This window comes from Camelus bactrianus, chromosome 5 (assembly GCF_048773025.1).
Source record: "Camelus bactrianus isolate YW-2024 breed Bactrian camel chromosome 5, ASM4877302v1, whole genome shotgun sequence".
NCBI classification, from domain to species: Eukaryota; Metazoa; Chordata; class Mammalia; order Artiodactyla; family Camelidae; genus Camelus; species Camelus bactrianus.
The window spans coordinates 70,278,614-70,292,344 of NC_133543.1; the positions used below are offsets into that span (position 1 = coordinate 70,278,614).

Below are 13,731 nucleotides of genomic sequence, written 5' to 3' on the forward strand. Positions count from 1 at the left end.
AAGGTTTTGGATTTTATCTAATTGCTTACTAAAGAAGGCAACTAGCCACTAAAGAAACTTTTAGCCAGGAGATTGACAAACTTTATATTGCAGCAAGAAAACTAGCAACAAAGGAGAAAGGCTAGATAGCCAAGAAAATGGTGTTAAATGGACAAGGTAGTTAGAAGGCAGTTGCAGGGTTATGTTGCAAGGAACCTGGACAAACTAGTGAAATAAGAAAGGGAGACACTGGAAGCTGCTTTTGAAGTAGGCTTGATAGGATTAAATGATTGATTGAATATGGAGTGAAGAGGGAAATGATTTGTATGAAATGAACAAATCAAAATTCTGAGTTTTGTGATTAGGGTAAATAGTATCCAGGAATACTGCCTACGGCCAGGATGCAGGTGGCTCTCTGTACAGCCCAACAAGTACTGTTTTCATGAACTATTCACGGCCTAGTATACATGAATGACATCTCTTGATAGTACAATATACAGCCTGCAAAATCCTATGAGACAGAGAAACGCCAATTAACGTAGGGAATATGAGGCAAATGAGAATGCTTGTTGAAGAAAGAACTGTAGAATTTAATTTAAAATGTTGTCACATCATTTCAGATATGATATAGATTAAATGCTGTATTATCCTTGAGCATTAAACGCATAGGTGAACTTTAGAAAATGTTTAGACACGTTGATGAAGTCTCAGAAGTATGAATCCAAATAAAACAAAAGATTAAAAATAAACTGTTGGAAGAGTATAAGAGATAAATGCATCTAAATCAAGCCAGTATTCTTGTCTTTTAAAATCTATAACCTAGATTTGCAAATTGTAGAAAGCATGATGATATCATGAATATTCACAATTCATGTCTTTGTATACGCTGATTGCCTTAGGAAGGGAAGCCTCAGATAGAATTTTGAGTCATTTTATAAATGCGACTTTTAGAAAATGTTACACAGATATCAAGACCTTTGTAATTTAAACAGTAGACATTAGTTACGTCTGGATGTTATTCAAAACTCTTACTAAGTATGAATGTGGAAAGCTGCCAGTGAGATCCTACTCTAGAATGTCCCTCTCCCATCCACTTAACTTTTTGCAATAAAATTTCACAGACATAAATTCCTTTTGGTTAAGTCTATGTGGCCTCATATAAAAGTGAATGCTCTTAAGAGTGATCACTTCCCTAAATCAAGTGTTGAAAAGAAGGTGCATTATTTTAGTATGTTGTAATTTTAAAGAGAAGAGGAGAGAAAGGGCACAAATTGGGGAGACTGAGGGAATTAAAGGGAATTTGTTTCCCAGTTTTGCTGATGCCATCCCTGCATGTCGCCTTTTAACTTTACCACATGGTAGCTCTTAATGTAGTGGTGGCCACCCTTGAAACCAACCAGCTGAATTCCCCTGCCGAGAACGTAAAACAACAAAAATAGTTTCCATTATGTATTAAAACCAAATGAACAGGTTGTTTTGGTCCAATTTCCATTGCATCATTTATGAGAAAAGTTGTCTTTCTGAAATTTATAAGTCAGGGTTCTTTTCACAAAATACAGAAGGAGGAAATCATAATTATCTTTCTTCTGCTTAACCGTTGCCAAGCAGGGTTACTTACAAGAAGGTAAATCTGAGTATGACAATGTAATTTTCTTTAATGTAGTGAGTTGGTTAGGTTGTGGACATATCTGTGAAGAGTCTGGCTTAGCCAGTTCCTTAGTTCAAGGGGTTTGGGGAATTACAGAAATCAGAGAGGCCAATTTGTCAGACCCTTGATGTGCCACAAGATTGTACTTTTCTTACTGATGTGACAGGGCATCACAAAACACACAGAACTTGAAGCTGAAAAAGAAATCAGGGGCATTGCTGATTTAGTTGCAGGAATTGTTGATATTCACAGGCCAGTTCCAGAGTTGCTGTCTGCTAGTAGCTAGAGAGCAAGTAGCAATTTCCCTCATTTCCTGCTGCTGAACTTTCCTGCGCTCCATGCAGTCACAGGTTTTGAAGAAATGCAATGCTTTCCTAGATTTTGATGACTGTGAGTTGTATACTGAGTCCCCGTGCCTTCCCCCTGAGTACACTATTCAGGATGCGCCACAGTTGTGGAAGTTTCTGCTCAAGCCACATGACTCAGATGGAAGAAAAAATTAAAAAGAAAGTAAGAGAGGGAGAAAGGAAATAAAATGACAGAGATGTAAAGTGAGCTGTGTTCAGCAAGAAACAGAATCATTGAGATCCTGAGGAAAACTATACATTCCTAGATCTATCCAGATTTTTTTGGTTAAAAAACCAAACTTGGGACAATGTTGATCTGTAACTATCACCACAAAAGTTATGTTCTCTTTTCAAGCAATTGATTAAATGGAAACTGAGTGATCAAGAATGAAGGAAATCAAAGCTGAAGAGTTAGAATTTATAAATCAAACTCACCCTTTGTTCTCAAAAATTCTTCAGACCCTTAGGTATCCACAATCTTATTGATTTGCAAAGTTGATCGGTGTGTCTGTATCTGATACCATTGTTTAGAAGATATATTTATCTGGCTTTTGGATTTCTCTTGTATACAGTGAAAGTCTGTAATTAAGTAGGAATATAATTGAATCAATGAGAAAAAAATCATGTAGGCTTTAATGAACTATTCACAATTTCTAGTTATATAATGGGCAACAAAAATTATCTGCACACAGAAAACAATATGACTGAAAGCATTTTCTGATTTTATTTCTTGGCTGTTGAACAAAGAATAATACTGTAAAATATACTTTGTTGATACTCAGATAGTGGTCTGTAAATTAAGTTACTATCAGAACACCTTTCAGGAGCCTTCTCATAGTTGGTGTGATATTAGAAATGGATGATACAGTTTCTTAAGTGCACCAATTGAAATGAATGCCCTCATTTTCCTCTGTAAATCCTGTTTGTTCTTCAAGGATTCATCATGTAATATGTTGTGCCAGTATGTCTATTGTGATAGCTTTCATACTGATAATTTTAGGTGTCCTTTATTAGTACTTACAGTATCTATTAATGTTACATGTTGGCCTTAGAATAACTCTTTAAAGAAAATATCCATAGCCCTTTATCATAGTGAAGACAGCATAGGGGATCTTAATAATTAGTTTAATATTATGTAGCAATTTGAACCTACATTGTCCTGAATCCATTGCCTTTGGTTACTGTCACACCTTGACCATTGTCTTCATTTCAGTGTTCGTGTTATATTGGACTCCAGCTGGAATCTTGTTCTTCAGAGTGCAGATCGTAGGACTGATGTTTGGCCAGTAAATCCTTTTTGTCTGAATGCTTCATTCTTCCCTTTTCATGTGGTTGAATAATGTCACTTGATTTATCCACAGATATGAAGGCCAACTCATGCAGAGAGTTAGAGGTGAGCAGGAAGTGATAGGTGTTGTTAGACTGTCAGTAACAGTAAAGGGAAAAAAATGATTTTGGAAGCAGAAACAGAACCTTTTTGATCTAGCTCCTTTTGAATGTCAAAATGACTTACAAGAAATTTGGCAAGGGATTCTAAGAAGTACAAAGATCTAAGGAAGAACTTGAGCCCCCTTTCTGTCTTAGAACTTGTGTGTGAACATAAGTCATGGTTAAATAAAGGGTTTTCTCTGTGTTTATTTGTTATTATGATGGATTCTCTGGGAGTCTCACAAGTAAGGGAGATGTTATTGCTGGCAATAATATTAAACATAAAGTTAATAAAGTTCTTTTTGCTTTTAGTATACTTTGCAAAAGTTATTGTGAAGAACCATCATCTATTCTGTAAAGAGGAAAAAAAAAAACCAGATAAAATCAGAAGGAGGAAAAGAGTATAGAAGGAAAGATCCACAAATATAATCTGAGAATGTTTTGAGTCTCTTTGCAGTTATTTCATCTGAGCCAAAACAACATGTTCATGAAAAAAGAGGGAACTGTTCTGTGTCTACCTATGCTTTATTATGCAGTTTGAAATACAAAGAGTTAAATTGGCTCACATGCAGAATATGTGTATGTGTGAGAGACAAGGGGAGAAGAGAAGAGAAAACTAATTAGAATTTTTGGGATGAAGGACAAGTGAAGGCTATTCGTGTTATAAGGGAGGGCACCTGTTTTACTTGATTACTTTCCAGAAATTATAACTGATGTGCTTTACCTAAAAAAAAAAAAAGCCAGAATTTATGTGTGTCTGATTTTGTTCTGTATTTTATATTTAGGCTGTTAAATCATCACAAACGCATCTTCATTCCCTAGATATTGTTAAGAAGCTATGTTTCCTGCCTAATTTAGGTGTCACCGCTATTCAGACACCTGAGGAGTGATTTGAATTAATTGACTCTCCTTCTCAAAGCAATTTGTTTTTCTTTCAAAAAAAAAAAGTTGGAATTAGCAGAAATTTTGCAATGATACTATACAATTCAGTAAATTTTTGCGAGCTTGTTTATTTTATGTCTGCACGTTTAATTAATAAGTAGAGAATGAAAGAGTAATTGCATTGATTTTTATCATTTTAGAGTGTTTTATTGATTTGTCTATTAATTTTTGAATTAACTCCTATAAACCCTTTTATTAAACTGATCTTTAACAGACTGTTTTCTGTATTTGAGCAATTCCCAGCTGTCACTTAAATGTTCTTGGCTGGTGCATTTTTAAGAGATTAATGTCTGGAAACATTGTCTCATACATGTGTATGTGAAAGGAAAGAAAAAAAAAAAAAAGAACAACGCATCCAAGAAGATGATGAATCACAGAATTTTAGACCTGGGAAAAACATTAGTGATTAAATTTCAAAATGAGATACAATGGACTAAAAAAATTAGGTAATAAAGCAATTTTAAAGTTTAGAACTTAAGCTGAGATATGAATATAACTCATCAAATGAGCATGCAAGCTTGAGTTGTATGATGGCCCATATCCTGGCAGGAAATCTCCAGAGTAAACAATCTTTCCATAATTTTACACTTGTCTCTGTCCTGCCCAGGCAGATATTCTGTGATAGAGGTTTTCTTGTGAAAATTTCTAAGCTCTAAGTAATATGTGAATGAAAAAAATATGAAGAAGAAATAAGTAATAAAATAACAATGTAAAAAAATAGAAGGCCTCAAACGTCTGTATCTCTGAATTGTTACTCCTCCATCAAGATGGCCCCACTAGTATCCAAAGCAAGTAATTGTTAAGGGCTCTCATCTAATTGTATAAATTTACACTAAGGTGAGACTACTTTAGCACAGGCAGCAGAATTTGGCTTTCGAAAGACTGTGCTGTTATCTGGAGAAATAATTTATTTCTTAGATGATCCTTCTAAGGATCTAAGATGATAAATTTTGAGACAAGGCACTACAAAACAAACAAAACACTCATTTGATCTTCCCTCAAATAATACCACCTAGAGGGTCATTTTTGAATGTCACTATCAAGGCCTAGGCATCATTCAAGTAATTATGCACGTACCTATGAGACAGTCTTTTCATATATTTATGTCTTAAAAATACACTAGCCAAGAAACTTTAAAAACTAAATGGGGAATTATTATTTAATGTGAAATAGTTACTTCCAGGTGCTGAGTCTTGGCTGATGTGTAAAACTTCGTGAAGGTCTCCCTGAAAATGCCAGGGACACAGTAGATACAGGGTAAATATTAATTTACATATATCACAACATTGTTTACTGGAAAGAACCTTACCTTTGTATTCAGAACTGGGTCAAAATTCATCTTACTTTGCATGATATCTCAGGTATTTAACTTCTCTAAACCTTTTCTTATTTATGAAACGGGTGTAATATCTACCTTTGAGCATGTTTTATGGATTACTGTAGAAAGATATGAAGCACTGGCTCAGACTTGTTGTTCTTACCACTATTACAAAGTTCCAAATGCCTGGAAAAGCATCACTGAGGAGCGATCATCCTCTTGACATATATTTAATGTCACTAAAGTCTCTAACATAATTAAATACCGAGCATGTTTGAAATCTGATTTGATTTGGGGGAAAAAAAAGCACACACACATTTAAAGGCAGTCTTTTAATGTTATATAAGCAACTTGACATGTGTGGTCTTGTGGGTGCTATGCAGGTAATAAAATGCATTTTCTTGGACTGTACATCATTCTTAAATAATTTCTTTGGAATATATATTATTTTTATTCTTAAAAATAAGTGGCAAAGAAAAGATATGAAAATATTATTTATAAAACATAAAGCTATCCATTTTGTGCAAGCTGCTTTGAGCTACACACACAGGCTCCATCCTTGATCCTTCTGTTGACCACTGATGATGCTAGAATGGAAAAGATTAAGAAATACCCTGGAATAAAATGGAATAAAACAAATACTCCATTAAAAATAAGCTAAATCCTCATTTCTTTGTAAATAAGAATCTGTGGGTTACATTGCTGTATAAAATTTTATTAGCTGAAAATATAAATCACAAGTCCTGTTTTCTAGAAGTCTTTTGTCATATGTATTAAAGCACTTTTCTACCCCATCTCCAACCTTGAAATCAGGTAAAAACCTATTGTACTTTTTATATATATATATATATATATATATATATATATATGTAAAATATATATAAAATCTGGTAGAGAACAAAAATTAAACCATGTTAACTCATATTTGAACCTAGGTTTTTTTTTTTAACTGGTGTGATATACTATTAGATTATTCTTTATATTTTACTAAAGCAAAAGCACTACATGTGAATACGTTCCAGAATAATCAAATCTGAGAGTTTTTGTGAACTTCTTTCACTGTAATTAACAGTGGCTATCTCTAATTGTTTCCTGTTTCTTTCCGTTTTATTCTTTTAAATTTTTGATTGTTGATTTACTTTGATTTGAGTCAGCTTTTCATTGGTTATTATGGATTTGGGTCTGCTTCCCACTGGTTATTGAGCTTTTCCTATGCTGAACCTGTTTCTATCTGATTATCTGAGGGTTCCCCTAGTGTGAACTTGATGAAAACCAAGTAGGGGGCATACAAATTGAAAAAAAAAAAAAGTTAAAAAAAATCTCAAGCCATTGTTGAAAGGAAAGAACTGTTTAGCAACCATGGACATTTACATGGTGTTTTCTTATATATCATTCCTGGCAGCCAATGGATCGGGTGGTGATGCATTCTATCTATCTATCTATCTACCTATCTATCTATCTATCTACCTATCTACCTATCTATCTATTTAGAAGATGAAAAACTAGTTCAGAGGTTCTAGGTCCTAAAAATTTAACCATAGATATTCCTCTTTATCTAGGGAATGCTCTGTTTTGGTATAAAACATTTATACCAAAGGCAGTTGACTGCTTCAGCATGGGTTGTGTTGTCATTAGGTATGTGGAATTCAGAAGGATTATCTCACGGCCTGTGACCTCCCATTCCAGAACTGTTCAAGTCCAGGGAAGCCAAGATCAGAGAGCCCCAAGTAATGGCACTTGAAAGGTTATCTTTAGGGGAGGGGGATCATCCTTCTGTTGGAAATGTTAGACACTGGGCGGGAGGGAGGGAGAGGGCTGCAAGGAGTTTGAGATTGATGGTTATGGGCACTACCCTCATTTGAGTGGTTGGACTGAGAGATATTCGGAGAGCTTCAAAGTATGTGGGGAAGACAGACACAAACAATTACAAAGAAGTTTGAAAAGTATCAGTATCATGGCCAAGTGATAGAAGAGGGGACTCTTGAGTAGGAACTCTAGGAAAGGAATAAAGCTAAGGGCAATTCAGGGAAAGTGGCCTCAGGCACAAAGTAGTGAGTGGAAGATTTGCGTGGGAGTTAGTTGGTCATTCTTTTGATTTTGTAAGACTTTTCTTGTCTACCTTGAAATCCCTGGTGTGGGTTCAGACTGTATCCCAAGGGCAGTGGACAGTCATTGGAGACTGAAGAAAGAAAACAGATTTGCATTCAGAATAATATCTCTGGGGGGAGGGTATAACTCAGTGGTAGAGTGCACACTTAGCATGCACAAGGTCCTGGGTTCAATCCCCAGTACCTCCATTAAAAAATAATTAAAATAAATAAACCCAATTATCCTCCCCCCTAAAACAAACAAACAAAAAATAGAATAAAATCTCTCTTAGCAGTGGATTGGAATAGGAAGAAAAATATTTAAAGGGGAGAAAAAGTTATAAGGTTCAAACTAGGTGTCAATAAAGGGTGCAGAAAAAAAATCATGATCATTTATTAATTTAACTTTTATCCATGATTTATTAAAAGCCAGTTACATGTTTAAGAATTAAATTCCATGTTGATTATGTATTTAAGAATTAAGTTTTCTTAATTATGTATTTCAAAGCAAGAAGAATAGTTGTAGATTATGAGATTTATTTAGTGAAGCGAAAACACTGTATCTCCGTGTCCAAATGAGACGATGTGAAGGGTGGATACAAGAGGCAGTGGAGAACAATGGTAGGAATGTGAACTCAAGAGCTAGATTGCTTGTGTTCTGATCTTGGATTTGCCACTTACTAGTCATGTGCCCATGAACACATTACTTACCTTCTCTGTTCCTTAGTTTCTTCATTTGCCAAATGATATTTACAGTACATATTTGAATTATTTCAAAAATTAAATAATATATGTTGAAGGCTCAAACTGTACAAGACTGATATCAATTGGTTTGTAAAAATGTTATTATTATTGAACAGGCAAGAAGTTTCCTTTAACAATATCATTCACATTTGACATATTACAAGAAGTAATGCATTAGTTTTGAAAATGAGTAACTGTGCTTTTAGATTAATCAAGAAATTTTAAGGATCGTATATGTACTTAGGTCCTTAATATACTGAAAACATTTTATAAGCTCCTGAAATGATTGGAAAAATTATCACACCTATGTATCATTTAATTATACATGTTATCTAATCTGAACAAAGTAAACTAAAAAGTAAACTATTATTTGTATGAGGAATTTTAAAAGGACATATATTTAAAGTATAAGAAATACTCTCAGGTAAGTTGATTTTTCTCAATAATATGGTTCCCATTTTTCATTTATAGAAACTTTATTGTTTAACTGACATCTATTGAGAACCTACCAGGGACTAAAAAGATTAAGACACTTTATTTGGCTTCTGGGAGTCCACAGTTTGATGGGGAGGAAAATACAGAAATAAATACTTACAAGATGTGTGACTTTAAGTAAACACTTAACTTTCTAAATCTGATTCAATGAAATTATATATATGATGTGTATATATTTATGTGAAATCTATTATATATAATGTTTCTATTGTACCTGTGTAGGTATTCCATAAATCATAACATTTTATACATTAAATATTACTTATATTATACTTAGTAGAGAATATATAATCAAATTTTTATTAGTAACACATAGTAGAAGCTTATCAAAGTATTTAAAGAGACACAAGGAATGTTAACTCTAAAAAGAAGGAGGTTTTGAGTATATTCTGGAAGTATAAATGCATGAAAGTTCATAGGGTGAAGAAGGGAGGGAGTGTATTCTCACTAGGAAAACAGAATATGCAAAGATATGGAAAGAAAAAAAGGTCAGTATAATTTGTGCCTGAGTTTGAGAGAGAACATCGATTATTTTCAATATTTAGTATTAGGTAAAATATATATTTTCACATCTATCTGCTTTGTAATTTTTACAACAATTTCAGATTAATTTTAAGCAGAAAAAATAATTGAAAAATAAAGACAGAATGTCTTTTCTATGACCTTTGAGCTGTTATACTCACTCAGGTGATTTCTGTCACCTCTGAGTTGTTCTGAACTACACACTCCATAATATTCATACTCTTTAGATTCTTTGGAGTGAGAGAGCAGGGGTAAGGAGTGAAAAAAAGCTTCTAATTCAAAGCTTTTAATTCAGTGAGATCAAATACTTTTCAAAAAACAATGCCCAGATTTAATCAATGTAATCATACTCTAAAGATAACATAAGTCTAAAATATTTGTTACCAACCCTCTGTTTACAATAGCATACAATATGCATCCTCTTATCTTTTGTTACCTCTATATGCTGATCTCTGCATTGCATCTTGAGTAATACAGATTTAAGGTTTTCTGAATTCACTTTAAGTCATCTTTACATAGCCTATACCTATTTGAAAATGGGCATTTACATGAATACTTTTATTTTAAAGGAAGTTGCTTTGAACTGCATTCCAAACTGGTAAGTGTAGAGTTTGCAAGGATTTTGTACTTAAAGCTCGAGCTGCACTAGCAGGTGCCACTGTAATAATGGTTTTATGATGTGTTACGTGAAAACCCAAGCTCGTTAAAATCAGTGTATGGCTGGGTGCATATTCTGTATTTTGCTGTAAGGAACCATTTTGATGGTTTTAAATATTTCCTTGGCATTATACTTTGTTTGTGGGAGATGATGAAAACCTAGTTTCACAAAAGGAGCTTTTACATGGGTGAAAACTTCAAAAAGAATAATGTTTTATATAAAATCAAGTTTACTTATTCAGTTCCTAAATGCCCTTTGCTATTATTCAATGCATTTGTTTTTGAAAAGATTTCTTTGCTTTCCATCACCATTTACACTTCATCTCTAATGAAAGCAAAATCACATTTAGAATTTAAAATATATATAATATGTACACAAATATATTCTTAAAAAGTAAAACATATCTACATTTGTCTTGACCTAGTGGCCACTAGTTGAAAAAGCTTCAGAATTAGACCATGAATTCTATCCATTTGTAATATTGTCCTTAACTAGAGATTGGAATTTTGGATCTTTTTTATTTTCCTAGTGAGTTCTCAGTAAAGAATTCAGCAGTCTGTTTATAGGGAGAATCATTTCCTGGGATTGAATTATGTGGCTGATAACCCAATGTTAATAAGTTTACTTGTCCTTTTGGATTTCTTTCTGCAAATTGCGGTTAATGAGTCTGTTGAAGACACATATAAAATAATGCCTCTTCCATGAAGCCTCCCTGATTCTTCCAGTTGTTAAATACTCATTTTATTCCTAATAACTGTCCCTTTCAATTGGTCAAAGCTACTTAGAGACTAATTCGTATCCTTGGAGAGAAATATTTTAGGAACTTTAGATTCAGCAATTCTTATCCTCAAGATCAGGCTTCTTTCCTGCTATTGCCTAAACCAGATTCTTTACTTTCATTCCTAGAGCTAGTCCCTGGGTATAGGTGCCTTATCCCCATTGATACGACCTCTCCTAGGTCCTCAATCTTTTGTTGTATACAACTGCCTAATAGGTTTTCAATGAAGTTTATATTATTTTGAGAGGTGCAAACATGGACGAGCAAGCTTTTGCAGATTTTCTTTCACTTTTATTTGAGAGGTTCTAACACCTGTAATTTTAAACTATACCTGCCTGGTGTTTTCACTTAGAATTTAGAAGGGACAGTAGGTGAGAAAGGAATATAGATCCATTCATGCATATAATTATTTGTTATGTGGAAATTTGAATTTATGAAAAATTTCAACTATGAGTAGGAGCAAATAACTTTACTTAAGGACTTTGACATTTTTGCCTTGATAAGATAAAATAGTATTTTAAATTTCTCTCTGCCTTTAATCCAGTCTCTTACACATACTTTGCTGAGACGGCTTAAGAAAGCACAAATCCAAGGATGACATAAACGTTTCACATTCTGTATCTTTCATGAGCACTAAACCTTAATACCACCAAAATAGTGTAATATGTCATGGTTTCTCATATTTCTAGGTCATGGCAAATTCTGCAATTCTCTTTTCAGAGAAAATGCCTGCATACTAAATTTTCAGAAAGCAATTCACATATACCCTCTGAGGAGTTTTCCTCAATTGCAATATTTTTTATAAAATATGATTAACATTATCTGCTTTCACGTCTGCCTTACCAACTAGACAGTGGACCATCTGGCAAAAGAGCGTATCTTCTTTTCTTTGTATTTCACAACTTCTTCCCCTTCCTCCAACACCTCATATGTAGTAGGTTCTCATAAAATATTTGAATTAATCAATATCATTCTTATCATAAAATGAGAATTTTCCTTTGAAAATAATTTATTCCTTTTGCATTGGCAACTATTTCTTGTTATCTTTAATCATGTGAATAATGAAACAAATAATTTAAGAAACATTTATTGCATGTCAGTAATGTATCAAACCTGAGTTTTAAAAGAATGTTAATATAGGGCTATTTCCAAAGATAAACTCTTGGTTCTTACCATGATCTGCTTAATTAGGACACACAGCTCTCCTCAAAAATCTTGTCTACCTATTTTTGGGAGACCTCAGAGATGTGTCACATAGGCTATATATGTTAACGTTATTCTATAATCTTCCCCTCTGACCTTCCCTTGTTAATGTTGGCTGTTCTTAAAGCCACTTACAAATGGCATCTCACACCTGCTATTTTGGCCAGCATTCACAGTGACAGTGCTGAGTCTGGGTCAAAAGAGATTTTTCTCTAGTGTTCCCAGAGATAGAGATTCTGAAGTTCATGGTCATGAAGTCCAAGTTGTGCCTCACAAAGAAATAAGGAAAAGGCTATTCCCCACACTCAGAATCTTGTTTAGTTACTGTATTCACTTCCTGGGGCCACTGTAAAAAGTACCCCAAGCTGAGTGGCTAAACAACATATTTATTTTCTCATGGTTCTGGAGTCAGAAGTCTGAAATCAAGGTGTTGGCAGGACATCAACTCTTCAAAGGCTTTAGGGAAGAATCCGTCCTTGCCTCTTCTGGCTTTGGGTGGTTGTAGGAATCCTTGGCATTCCTTGGTGTATAGGGGCATCACTCCAATCTCTGCTTCTGTCTTTACATGGTCTTCTTCTCTGTGTGGCTGTGTCTCTATGTCCAAATTCTCCTCTTCTTATAAGGATGCCAGTCATTACTTGATTTGGGGCCCACTCTGATCCAGTGTGACCTCATATTAACTTGATTACGTCTGTAAAAATTCTGTTACCGAATGTCACATTCACAGGTTCCTGTGGGCATGAATTTGGAAGGGACACTATTCAACCCCCAGTACACTTACCCAGGCTCTAAAATTACAAGCAGTGTCCTTGCCTTGGCCCTAACATTAGAGTGGCTTATGATGCATCCTTCTATTTTGTTCATCACGGTCTCTTCCAGTTTCAGGTGGCTGGCTCTGGATACATCCTCACTGTGTTCCTTAGCCATTCTCCAAGATATACAGTCTTCCTCTGGAAAGTTAAAATAGTGATAGTAAGAATTCTTTTCTTTTGCTGCAAATGGACACACATACTGAGTATTCTCAGACCAATGGGATCCTAGTTAGACTTGAGACTCCTACTATACTACAAGTTTCTGAGGACTACAAGGTAAGTGATACCTAATCCCTGCCCTCAAGGGAGACATAGTCCAGTAGGGCAGGCAAGGAGTTATACAGCAATGTGATAAATGCTGTAACAGAGAAGTCTCGGCATACTCCGTGAGCCCACAGGAGGCAGTTAAGCCTGCTCTGTTCAGTTCTGTGCTACCTTGGTCAGAAAAGAGGTGAGAGAAATACATAGGGACTGCACCTTGAAGAACATTCCCGGGTAGGTAAAATGTTATCCTGCAGGCAAGGAAAACTTAGTAAGGATTTTAAAAAGGGAATGAATGGATGTAATAGAATGATTATTCTGGTGTCTGAGGGACAGGGGAATTACAATGTGGATATGACCAGAGGATGGAGAGGAATATTCAATAGACAAAAAAGATGTTCTATATCTAAAGAAGTCTAGTAGGAATAGAGGTGGATGGAAGGATAAGGATTTCAAAAACATTTAGGTCAAAGAAATGGAGGTAAGAAAGTATCTCAGTAAGACTCCCA

The 13,731-nt window shown here is 34.6% G+C and overlaps 1 protein-coding gene across 6 annotated transcripts in view; it reads left to right on the plus strand.

The window, feature by feature from the left end:
* Window positions 1–13,731, plus strand: part of ERBB4 (erb-b2 receptor tyrosine kinase 4) — a 985,443-nt gene that overhangs the window by 459,460 nt on the left and 512,252 nt on the right. The window lies entirely within an intron of this gene.